The sequence below is a fragment of the Cupressus sempervirens genome, chromosome 2 (genome assembly GCF_028749045.1).
Source record: "Cupressus sempervirens isolate cs-2001-9-10 chromosome 2, ASM2874904v1, whole genome shotgun sequence".
Lineage (NCBI taxonomy): Eukaryota > Viridiplantae > Streptophyta > Pinopsida > Cupressales > Cupressaceae > Cupressus > Cupressus sempervirens.
This window is the reverse complement of record NC_143119.1, coordinates 747,355,310-747,366,310: the sequence shown is the minus strand read 5'-3', so window position 1 is coordinate 747,366,310 and position 11,001 is coordinate 747,355,310.

The following is an 11,001-nucleotide window of genomic DNA, read 5'->3' as shown; positions in this document are numbered from 1 at the left end:
TTCTCTTAATTTAAATTTATTTATGATTTCTTTCCCTATATACCCTTTTCATCTATTCAAGATTATCAACACTTTAAATATAGAGATGTGACCAATTTCTAAACAAATATGTCATTAGAGTTGTGGAGTTTCTCTTCCCAACACAAAATTTCTCCCAAATCTGTTGGAATTACAATAGGAAAGGTAAACTCTAAGAGGGGGGTGAATCAGTGCTTAAAACTTTTACCCATAAAAAAATTCACCATACATCCATCTCATCATTTAACAAGTAAACTAAAATACCATATAAATCATATACATCTAAAGTATGTAAACAATTAAGCATTCACACATATATGACACAAGATATGATTACCCATAAACCCTCCAATGAGAAGGTAAAACTGAGGTGGGGATGACACCCACAAATCTTCACTACTGGAGTAATAAAGTGTATCTAATGAAGGTTACAATGTTTGATCATGAAACATGATCTACCCTATGTAAGGTCTGCTCTGTTAAAAGCTTACAAAGATTGTTAGCTCTTACCTCGTTAAAGGATTTCAACACCCTGTTAGAAGTGTGTCTGGTTAAAGGAATTCAACTCACAATTAAGTAAACACCTCGTTAGAGGATTTGAATACAACCTATTAGGACTACTCTGTTAAGAGATTTAACTGATTCACTTGTTAGAATGTCTCAACAATGATCCTGCAATTAGCACTCTATTGCTTGATGTCAGATCACCTCTATCATGTTGTGTACTTGATCCTTCTTGATCAGATGTCTCTTTTTTGTTCATTGTTTCCTTCCTCTATTCTCCTTTAACTAATTCTACAATGTAATTCATATCATAATACCTTGGTCACCATGAATGTCCTGTTTGTGCATGCAAACTCTCCTTTTCTCTCTCTGATAATTAATTCATTCCTCCATAAAAAGTTTAGGGTTTTTCCTCCTTAAGAAGACCTAGGTGACTTAGGTTTAGGTATGAATCAATGGTTGTGATTAATCCATATTGCCGCTTAAACCTTCCCTTTACCTGATTGGATGCATGTAATACATAGGGATTCCCACTTAAGATTCATCCTTATCAACAAAATATTGTAATTCAATCCTTAAGTTGGCCCAAAAATGGTTTACATAGTAATCTGTGTCAATACAAACAACTATGACAAAACTGTGTTACTTGGCATCTAAAGTCCTTGGTGCTCGACACTAACTATGACTTGAATGTTGTCACTCAAAAACTAAATGAATCAGTATGCACTGCTTGCTTGGTTCCTAAATCAATCGACACATACTATTTGCTCGACACTTGATTCACTTGGCATATGAGTGACTCGACACTCACTATTTACTCAACATACTCTAACTTACATGTTGTTCTCAACATATGTTACTTTGTTCAACATGAACTAAGTAAATGACTTAAGTGTATAGACACTCACTTGTCAAAACCACTAAGAGATTAACAATCTCCCCTTTTGACATGCGTGTCAAAAACACTTGGTCATACATTAATACTCTTATCCTTACGAGCATAAAATAGATGCCTATTTGGCTTATATAAAATTTCAAAATATCAAAATTTTGCAACATGACTTATACCTCCAAATTTTATAACTCTAACTCCCCCTGAGTTGTTTGATCTATTCTATACTATACACTGTATCAAAAATCTTGCTCCTACTAGGTAGATTTGAATCAACTGATACTCTTTCTCTCTTCTTACTCCCTCTTGGATAGATATCTCTTTGTTCTTCTTGCTTGCTCCCCCCATGACTCTTACTCCCATTACTCTTACTCTGCCTTTTTGACATTGATGTCAATGGGTTATACACTAATAATGTATTTGTCCAAAAAGGATTTATGGACCTCAAGTATAATTTTAAGAGTTGCATCCCAATTATCACAAGCTACCTCCAAAGACTTAATTTGGATGGCCATCTCGGCAACAAGGTGGACTAAGCCATCTAATGTATAAAGATTAGGGTTTTTCTTCATTAGTTTTTCTACATAGCCTAGTTCCCTGCATAAAATCTCCATATGAGGAGTCAATGTCGCTTGGATGCTGATCAATTTAGCCCTTATGTTGGCGTCATCTACTTGTAATGATGTTAACTGACTTTGGGATTGCAATAGGGTCCCAAAGTGTTTCTCACTTTGAGTTGGAGACTTGGGCAATGTTGCACCAGATGACTGCATTTGGCTTTCCAAACCCAGGATGTGATTCCTTATCTCTTGTGTGAAGAGTGTAGGATTACATAGTTTGGTGTATAGAGAGAAAATGTTCTTTAGTACCTTCTTCACACCATCTATCTTAGTTACCAATGCAACCTGTGTTAGTGCAATATCACTAGATATCTTCTCATTCACCTTGCTTTGAAACTTCTTTTTAGGCCATTCTAATAGTTTTACATTAGTATCTAGGTTTGTGTCGCTTACTCTTTCCACTATATTGGTCATTTGTTCAATGATGGGATTTGTTTCATCTAGAGTAGGTAGACTGAATGCATCTAAGAAAATTTCTTTGATATCAATCAAAGCTTGCTTTTGCCTATGCTCCCGTTTGAGCAGTTCTTGATGTTTCTTTTTTGCTAGGGCCTCTTGTAGTATACCCATCTACTCAATTGTTATTGCTGCATAATAATTTTTTTTGAATATAATCTCTTCATCTAGGCTATCATCTCCATAAGTAATTAGCTCTTGTGCCTTAGATGAGCTAAGAATTGGCATTAGAAATTGTACAATGGTGTAGCATCTATGCTCGGCCTCTGAAGAGTTTGAATGGAAGGAGTACCAGATTCTGGTAATGTCACAAGTGCTTGGATTGCTACTAGCTCCTTTGGCTTGGCTGTCAAACTTGTCTCTTCAGACTTGTCCTTTTCTGCCTCTGTGATTTTAGTTGCACCTTGATCTTGTGTTGGAGGTGTAGGTGTATCTACTTGACCTATTTGGCTTTGTGTCCCATCATTTACTGGTGTTTCCACCTTGTCTTCTCCAACTATCTCAACCTTGTCTTTTTTAGGTTCTCGTACATTTTCTGAGACTAGAGTGCCTTCCATGAGTGTACTGAAAGTGAAACCTACTATCTCCTTCCTTTGATATAAAATAATGGGTTGTGAAGGTTGTATATTTGTGACTTGAGGAGTGATTGTGAGTGTTTCTTGTGTTTTCACTTCCTCCCCTACAGTTATAGTCTTTGACTTCTAAATTTCATTTAAACTCACCAATACAGGGTTGTCACATAATTTTTCTTGGAGAGTGGATTGGACAAGTATCTTTTTCAAATCTTCCTCTGTAATGGGATTGATGTTCTAATTAGTAGTATCAGAAACATCCTTTACTATGATAGTTTTAGTATTTATACTTGTTACCTGTGGAAGGCTGACACTCAACATTTGTGTATCTTATACACTCTGTCCTATTTGTTGCACTTCCTTAGATGGTGTCTAATCATCAACATTCATATTAGTGCCTCCCTCAACTATGCCTTGTTCATTATCATCTTCTTCATCTTCTCCTACCTCAATAGGTGTTTGGTCATCTACTTTTGATGTTGTTAGTCTGTATGTTAACTTCCACATTTGTTTGGACTTATTTAAAATATCATCTATATTGTTCTTTAATATGCTAAATGCCCTATACTTAGGTACAAATCTTGCAACATAGTTCTTTATGGCTTTAGACATTTCAGCCTTACTAAGTTTTGGCATAACTTGAGCAAGGGATGTCTCCCTAATTTGTCTTTTAGTGTTTAAGCAATAATGTCAGTTTTTCTCAACTCTATCATATAAACTTTTAGGTATGGATTTGGCAAGTTCTAGAGGCGTGTTTTTGAATGTAGCCATCATGGCATATACTGCCTCTTCTACTTGGTTCTTCTCAATCTTACCAAGATATCAAATCCAATGTGAGAGAAACTTGACAAATCAACATTGTTTCTAACATTCTTACATAAATTGTCTAGATCTGAGGAGGGACTGTGACTCACCACTTGGAATTGGTTGGTGTCATTTGATTCAGTCTTCTCCTATTCAGATTCAGCTTGTGCAACATACTTCCTCCTCAGTCTCTTTTGTGTTCCAAATTTTTTCTCTTGAGGCTTGGCTACTTCTTTAGCCTTCTATACAGTAACTCTTATACTAGCCCTTGTGGTAGGTGTTGTAGGTTTGGGCTGATTAGGTTTTCCAACCTTCTTTATTTTGGTCACTGCTTGATACGTTGCCTTTCTTTTCTACTTATCGGTAGTTATAGGTACTTCACCGACTTCTTCTTCCTTGGCAGCTTCTACAGTTTCTACTTCCTCCTCTTGCTGATCTTCTCCCTGACCTTGTGTCAGAGCTAGTGGTGCTTGAGCCTATGTGTCATCCTCCTCCTCCTCTTCTTCTTCATCTTCCTCATCTTCTTCACCAAATTTTTCTTTCAATTTCTTCACCAATTCGTTCTTCTTTCTCATCACTGAAGCAGTCTTCAATTCCATTGTGATTTTTGATTTGGCCAAGTCATTATTACCAAATACTTTGGCTTCCTTGTCCACTTCTTCTTAGGTAACACTATGATTGCTCCAGAGGCCTCATTAACATTGATTTCATAACCTAATGGCCTAAGCCATCTCACCCTAGGAATTGCTGCTTGAACATATGTGTGATTAGTATCAACTAGGAAGCAAACATCATCATAATGTTTCTCCACTAGTGAGATTGGTATCCTCAGACTTTTCTTCATGGTTTGCTTTAAATCTTTAAAATAACTAGTCATCACTGACTCAAAGTTATCACCTAATTGCTGAATAAATTCTCCTATTTGAACTGCGATTGATCTATTCACCTTCTATGCAACCTTACTAAATGTAGGAAATATATTCCACATATAGAAGAAAATACATACCAAAATAGATCCAAATTTACACTGAACACTCTTGGTTCTCCTTATGGCTCCCAAATTCTCGATCAATTATTGCAACTACAACTTGGCAAGATCATAGGTATGATCCTTCACAATTTTGTAGCCCATATCCACTGCAGTGCAAGGTACACTATTTAATTTGCTGGATTGATAAAACTTGTGTGCTATTACCCTCCACTACAAAAGCTATCAGAGGATCTATGATAGTATCAATGGTCATTCTTCTTTTATTCCATACAACCCTTGTGTTCTTTTCAATGACTTCCTTTCACTCACTTCTCATGGTCTTTGGTTGATCTAGGGTTGGATACCCTATTACCCTATGAGGAATTTTCTTTGTGATTTTAAGTAGCTCATTTTCTAACCATATAGGGCTATCATGAATTCTACTTAAGACAATATTAATCCACTCTGTTTTGAAGACGTTGGGGAAATCTAGGGCACAAGTTAACCCTTTCTTCTCGACAATCTTGAATTCTTCCTTTAACACTCCATTTTCACACAATTTCCCATATTCTTCTATAATTTCCATGTCTCCTATGCTTCCAACCTTGCAAGTGTAAAAATTCCTAACATCTTGAATCGTCAAGACTTGTGGCGGTATCATAGACAATGCACCAAAGGGATCCTGCTTATAAGCTATGTCTGGAATAGCCTTGAAAATAGGTTGTGTGATTTCATTGCTAATTAACTGAACATTTAGAACCTCTTTTCCCTCTACACCTTTCACTTTAGAAGAACTAGATGCCATTACATATATCTAGGGTTTGCAAAATTTGAAACTGCGTAGCTCGACACATGGTAAATACCTTATAAATCTTGCTAAAATGGTGTCAAACAACCATTCAAATCTCTTGCAAATGCTCAGATCAAATTATCTAGATCACCTTTATCTTTTTGTGTTGTTCTTCAAATTCAAATGATGTTAAATGAGCAAAAATTGATCAAATAACCCTTAAAATGCTGCATTTAATGCTAAGTTCTTAGACAGCTGTAAGCTCGGTATCAATTGATTTCCGGCTCACTCGACATCCACATGTCTTTCCATACAATTGGTAACCACTATGAGCTCAGCCTCTACTAACAATTTTTTTTAGCTCGACATCAACTAACATTTCACTCGGCAACCACAAAAAACTTTTCATGCTTGGTAGTAACATGAAAAACTAACAAAACTTAAAGATTTATCCTTGACTTCTAACAAAATTTTGCATCTTTATTCATGCATATGTAATATTTTCAAAACTAAATCCTTGGAATTGATTTATGGTATATCTTTTAAATATCAATCCCACATACCTCTTGATTGCTTAGTTTGATGAGGTGTGATCACCTGACCCATTGGTTGAAGTGATCTCATCTACACTTGATGTGTTGCAATCTTCCTTTCTCTTCCATGTCTTGTTCATCTCATCTCTGAGATTTTCAATATTTTCCTTGCCTTTGACTCTATTGAACTCACACCTTAGTGCCTTTGACCTTGTTGGACAATATCGGCTGATGTGACCAGTCTTCAAATAGCTAAAACATGTGGTTTGACTTAGCCACCTTTTGTAATCACTTCTAAAATGTGTCCTAATATAGTTCTTAGGAACATGTCCATACTCTTGACAATAGTGACAACAATACCTTGTATTATAATCCCAATTATAAGAGTTGCCACTATTCTTTACCTTTGTTTCCTTGTTTGATGACTACTTGGGTTCAAATCTGCATTCAAAATCTCTATGTCCATACTTGTAAAATTTATAATAGTATCCTTCAAATCTTTGAGTGTGCATGGTCTTGGTTCTGCATTCATGTGCTTGATGACCTTGTTTGTTGCACTTGTGGCAGTGACCCATGATCTTCTGCTTGACATTCTGATATAGTCTTGCTCCTACACACATTAGTAGTATGTCCTTTCTTACCAAAATTATGGAAAGTAGGTTTGGAGTTCTTATCTTTGTTACTTCTTTCTTCAACACTTTTGGATGATTCTTCTTCTTCAATACTAGTGTATCCTAGTCTAGATGTATCATTTTTAGATCTAGGGGATCTCATCAATTGTTCAAAGTACTTGATGACTTCACTAGGTTTATTGAAACTTTCAACAAACTCCTTTTCCCTTTTTAGATCATTGCTCACCTATTCATTCTGCAACTTCAATGTTGCGATCTCAATGTCTTTGACACTCAATTCATGATTTGCAATCATCATTTAACCCAAAGTTTCTAATTGCATGTTAGCAATCCTAGTTACCTCTAATGATTTCTCTTTAGTCTGCTAGTCAAAACTCTTTTGTCATCTTCAATAATGACTTTGTCTTCCATAGCTTTCTTTTTTTGTTCAATCACCTCACGTAGTAATATGGCTTATGATTATTGTTCTCTCTTAAGATTTCTGATCTCTTTAGCTAGGGCTCTATTCTTTTCCATTAAATCTGCAATTGCTGCATCAAATTCATTGGAGTTTCCATTTGCAAATGGCTTAGTAGTGCCCATCTCTTGGTATTGTGTGTCATTGTCCTCAATAGTAGTTTCCTTCCTTCTTTTCAATGATTTCTTTATATCTTCTCTTTCTTCATTCAACTGATGTAGAATAAGTTGTATTTCAATCTCCCGGTTCTCAGTAACATTTCTTAACTTGTAGACTTCCATTTCCAAGATCTTTCCTCAAAGCTACAAAGATTCACTTATAGAGAACAATGCTCTGATCTACCAAATTTTGGAATTACATTAGGAATGGTAAACTCCGAGATTGGTGGGGGAGGGGGTGGGTGAATCAATGCTTAAAATTGTTACCCATAAAAACATTTAGCATACATCCATCTCATCATTTAAAAAGTAAACTAAAATACCATATGGAGCATATACATCCAAAGTATGTAAACAAGTTAGCATTCACACATATATGACACAAGATATGATTACCCAAAAACCCTCCAATAAGAAGGCAAAACTGGGGTGGGGATGACACCCACAAATCTTCTCTACTGTAGTAATAAAGTATATCCGATGAAGGTTACAATATTTGATCATGAAACATGATCTACCCTGTGAAAGGTTTGCCCTGTTAAAAGCTTACAAAGATTGTTAGGTCTTACCCTGTTAAAGGATTTCAAAACCCTGTTAGAAGTGTGGCTATTTAAAGGACTTTAGAGGATTTCAATACAACCTGTTAGGACTACTCTATTAAGAGATTTAACTAATTTACCTGTTAGAATGTCTCAACAATGATCTTACGATTAGCACTCTTTTGCTTGATGTTAGATCATTTCTATCTTGTTGTGTAGTTAATCCTTCTTGATTAGATGTTTCTTTTCTATTCATTTTTTCCTTTCTCTATTCTCCTTTAACTAGTTCTACAATGTAATTCAGATCATAATACCTTGATAACCATGATTGTCCTATTCACACATGCAAACTCTCCTTTTCTCTCTCTGACCATTCATTCATTCCCCCATAAAAAGTTTAGGGTTGTCCTCCTTAAGAAGACTTAGGCGACTTAGGGTTAGGTATGAATCAACGAATGTGATTCATCCATATTGCCGCTTAAACCTTCCCTTTACTTGATTGGATGCATGTAATACATAGGGTTTCCCACTTAAAATTTGTCCTTATCAAAAAAAGATCGTAAATCACTCCTTAAGTCAGCCCAAAAATAACTTATATAGTAGTTTGTGCCAATACAAACAACTATGAGAAAACTGTGTTACTCGGCATCTAAACTCCCTTGTGCTTGGCACTAACTATGACTTCAATGTTGTTTGCTCGACACTTGAGTGACTTGGCACTCACTATTTACTTGGCATGCTCTAACTTACATGTTGTGCTTGGCATATGTTACTTTGTTCGGCATGAACTAAGTCTATGACTTAAGTGTATAGACATTGACTTGTCAAAACCAATATGAGATTAACAAAATCCTCTCTCTTATATTCCTATTAGGATTTTGGATTTCCCTATTTAAGATTACCTTAGAACCATCTTCCACATTTATTACTTTCTTTTATTAGTCCATTAGATTTGGTTATCCCATTTAATCATTCTAACCACTCTCGTCATTTCTTATTACTGATCGTACCTACTAACTAGCATGTTAGAACATTGTTATAGTTATTCTTGACATATGGATCTAACTATGTTGTCATTTCACCAATGATAGTGCTTTATGGTTGAGTGGTATGGGTACCATCTCTTCTTGGTTTAGATTGGGCCTCTATTGAGCATGTTTAGACTCTACTTCTCCAACACATTATCAGATGCCATAGATTCACCCCCATGACATTAATATGCCAAAATTCAGGACTCATCCTTTCAGAGTGGGTGTCATTTTTGATCTGGTTTCATTTCTTCACTGGATTCATGGCCTTACAGATTCCACAGATGGTCATCATAGATATGCTTACTTGGCCTAATTCTCCTCTATTTTTGTTGTTTCCTGGGATCCCTTCCCTAGAGGTTGATGTTGGTAGGCTCATACGACCTCTTTGTTGAGCTCTATAGGGATTGATATTGACCACTTCCCTCCCTTCCAGTTTTCATTAGATGCTCCTGCTCATCTCTTTCCATCACAACATGAGTTGAATGGACATGTCAGGACAAGTCTATAGACAATATATCACCTCAACCTGGAGTAACCTGGTTGGGTGGTTACGTCCTAAGATCGCCTTTTATGCTGAGCACTTCTTGGTTATCATTAATGGAATTATTACATGACCTAGAGCTACTTGTCATGGTGTTGGTGTCATGCCTTATGCATCTCCCTTAGATCTTTCAGAGTTGGCTCCCAACAGTTACAAATCCAGACTGATCATCATATGGGTAGAGAGGATTGGATCTATCGATTGTGCTCCTTGTTTGAGGCTGAGGCTGAGACCCATTTCATCTTCCACTGCTTGATCTACTATGAGATCGAAGGGATATTCTATTTTATTTTCAGAGAGTGTAGTTCCCTCGTGACTTTCTTTACATACATCGATCAGATGTGTTTGGCACTCTATCTCAGGGAGGCGACGTAGTTTTGGGACCACACACTACAACACTTGACCCCCCACAAGGCCTCAGATCAATCCCTTATCACTATCTTCTTCTACCGTTTGTCTCTAACATGAGGGGAAAAGAAGACCTCTAGTGCCTCTAGTACCCCCATGGCTGGCCACTCCAGATTAGTGAGACCCTGCACCAGACTTAATACCACTCTTCAACAACACCACTCTAGCAACTCGCAAACCAAAGTTCCTCCCTATCCAAATCCATCTTGTTTGGTGCTGGATTTATTTTAGCAGAGAAAGGATCCCTAGTCCTTGTCTCCTTGATGGCTCCTTTGTTGCTTTATTTCTATTTTTTCTCTCTTGCTCTTTCCCAGACATTGTTTTGTATCTTATTGTCCACTGCTTCTTTGGTTGTATTCTTTTAGTCCCTTAGACCCTTGGTGGTCTTTAGTTGGAAATTAATAGATTTATCTTATCTTATCTTATCTTATTATAATAGTTGAGTTTGTCATCCTTTTTTATCATAAATGTAGTAGTCAAGGTTTGTGATTGTATATCTTCATTTCATTCATGTTTGAAGTTATAACTTTTTTAGTATCTTCTTCTATATTGTTGTGATTTCACAACGCACACCCCATTTCTCTTAGAAATGAGGACCTCATAGTAAATTGTCTCCTAGACCCCTAGTCTAGGGCCTGGGTCATTTTTGGACTTCCTCTAAGAGTCTAAGTCAATCCCCAGTCTTTGACTGGGAAGTCTGGAGAGCCAGATGCAAGAGGAAAATGAAGTTTTTTGGAGTTTTTAGTGCAAAAGTGCACACTAGTGTACTAGCGCATCTTCTCATAGTGTGTAGGTGCACTTAGTGCACAAGTGCACCCTCATCTCCTTTCAGAGATGCACAAATACATACTTGCACATGCACACACCTCTAGAGGGTACTGACCAGCAATGGTGTGCACATACGGAGGTGTGTACTTGGGGCCCAAGGTCTATATAAACCTTGGACCCCCCCTCCATCTCCTCATTGTCCTCCATGTTGATCAAACAATCACACCTTTGCATCCCTTGACATGCACTTCCTCCGCTTGCACCTGCAATCATTACAAAGCACAAGGTCAGAAAACATAAGAAGGTGC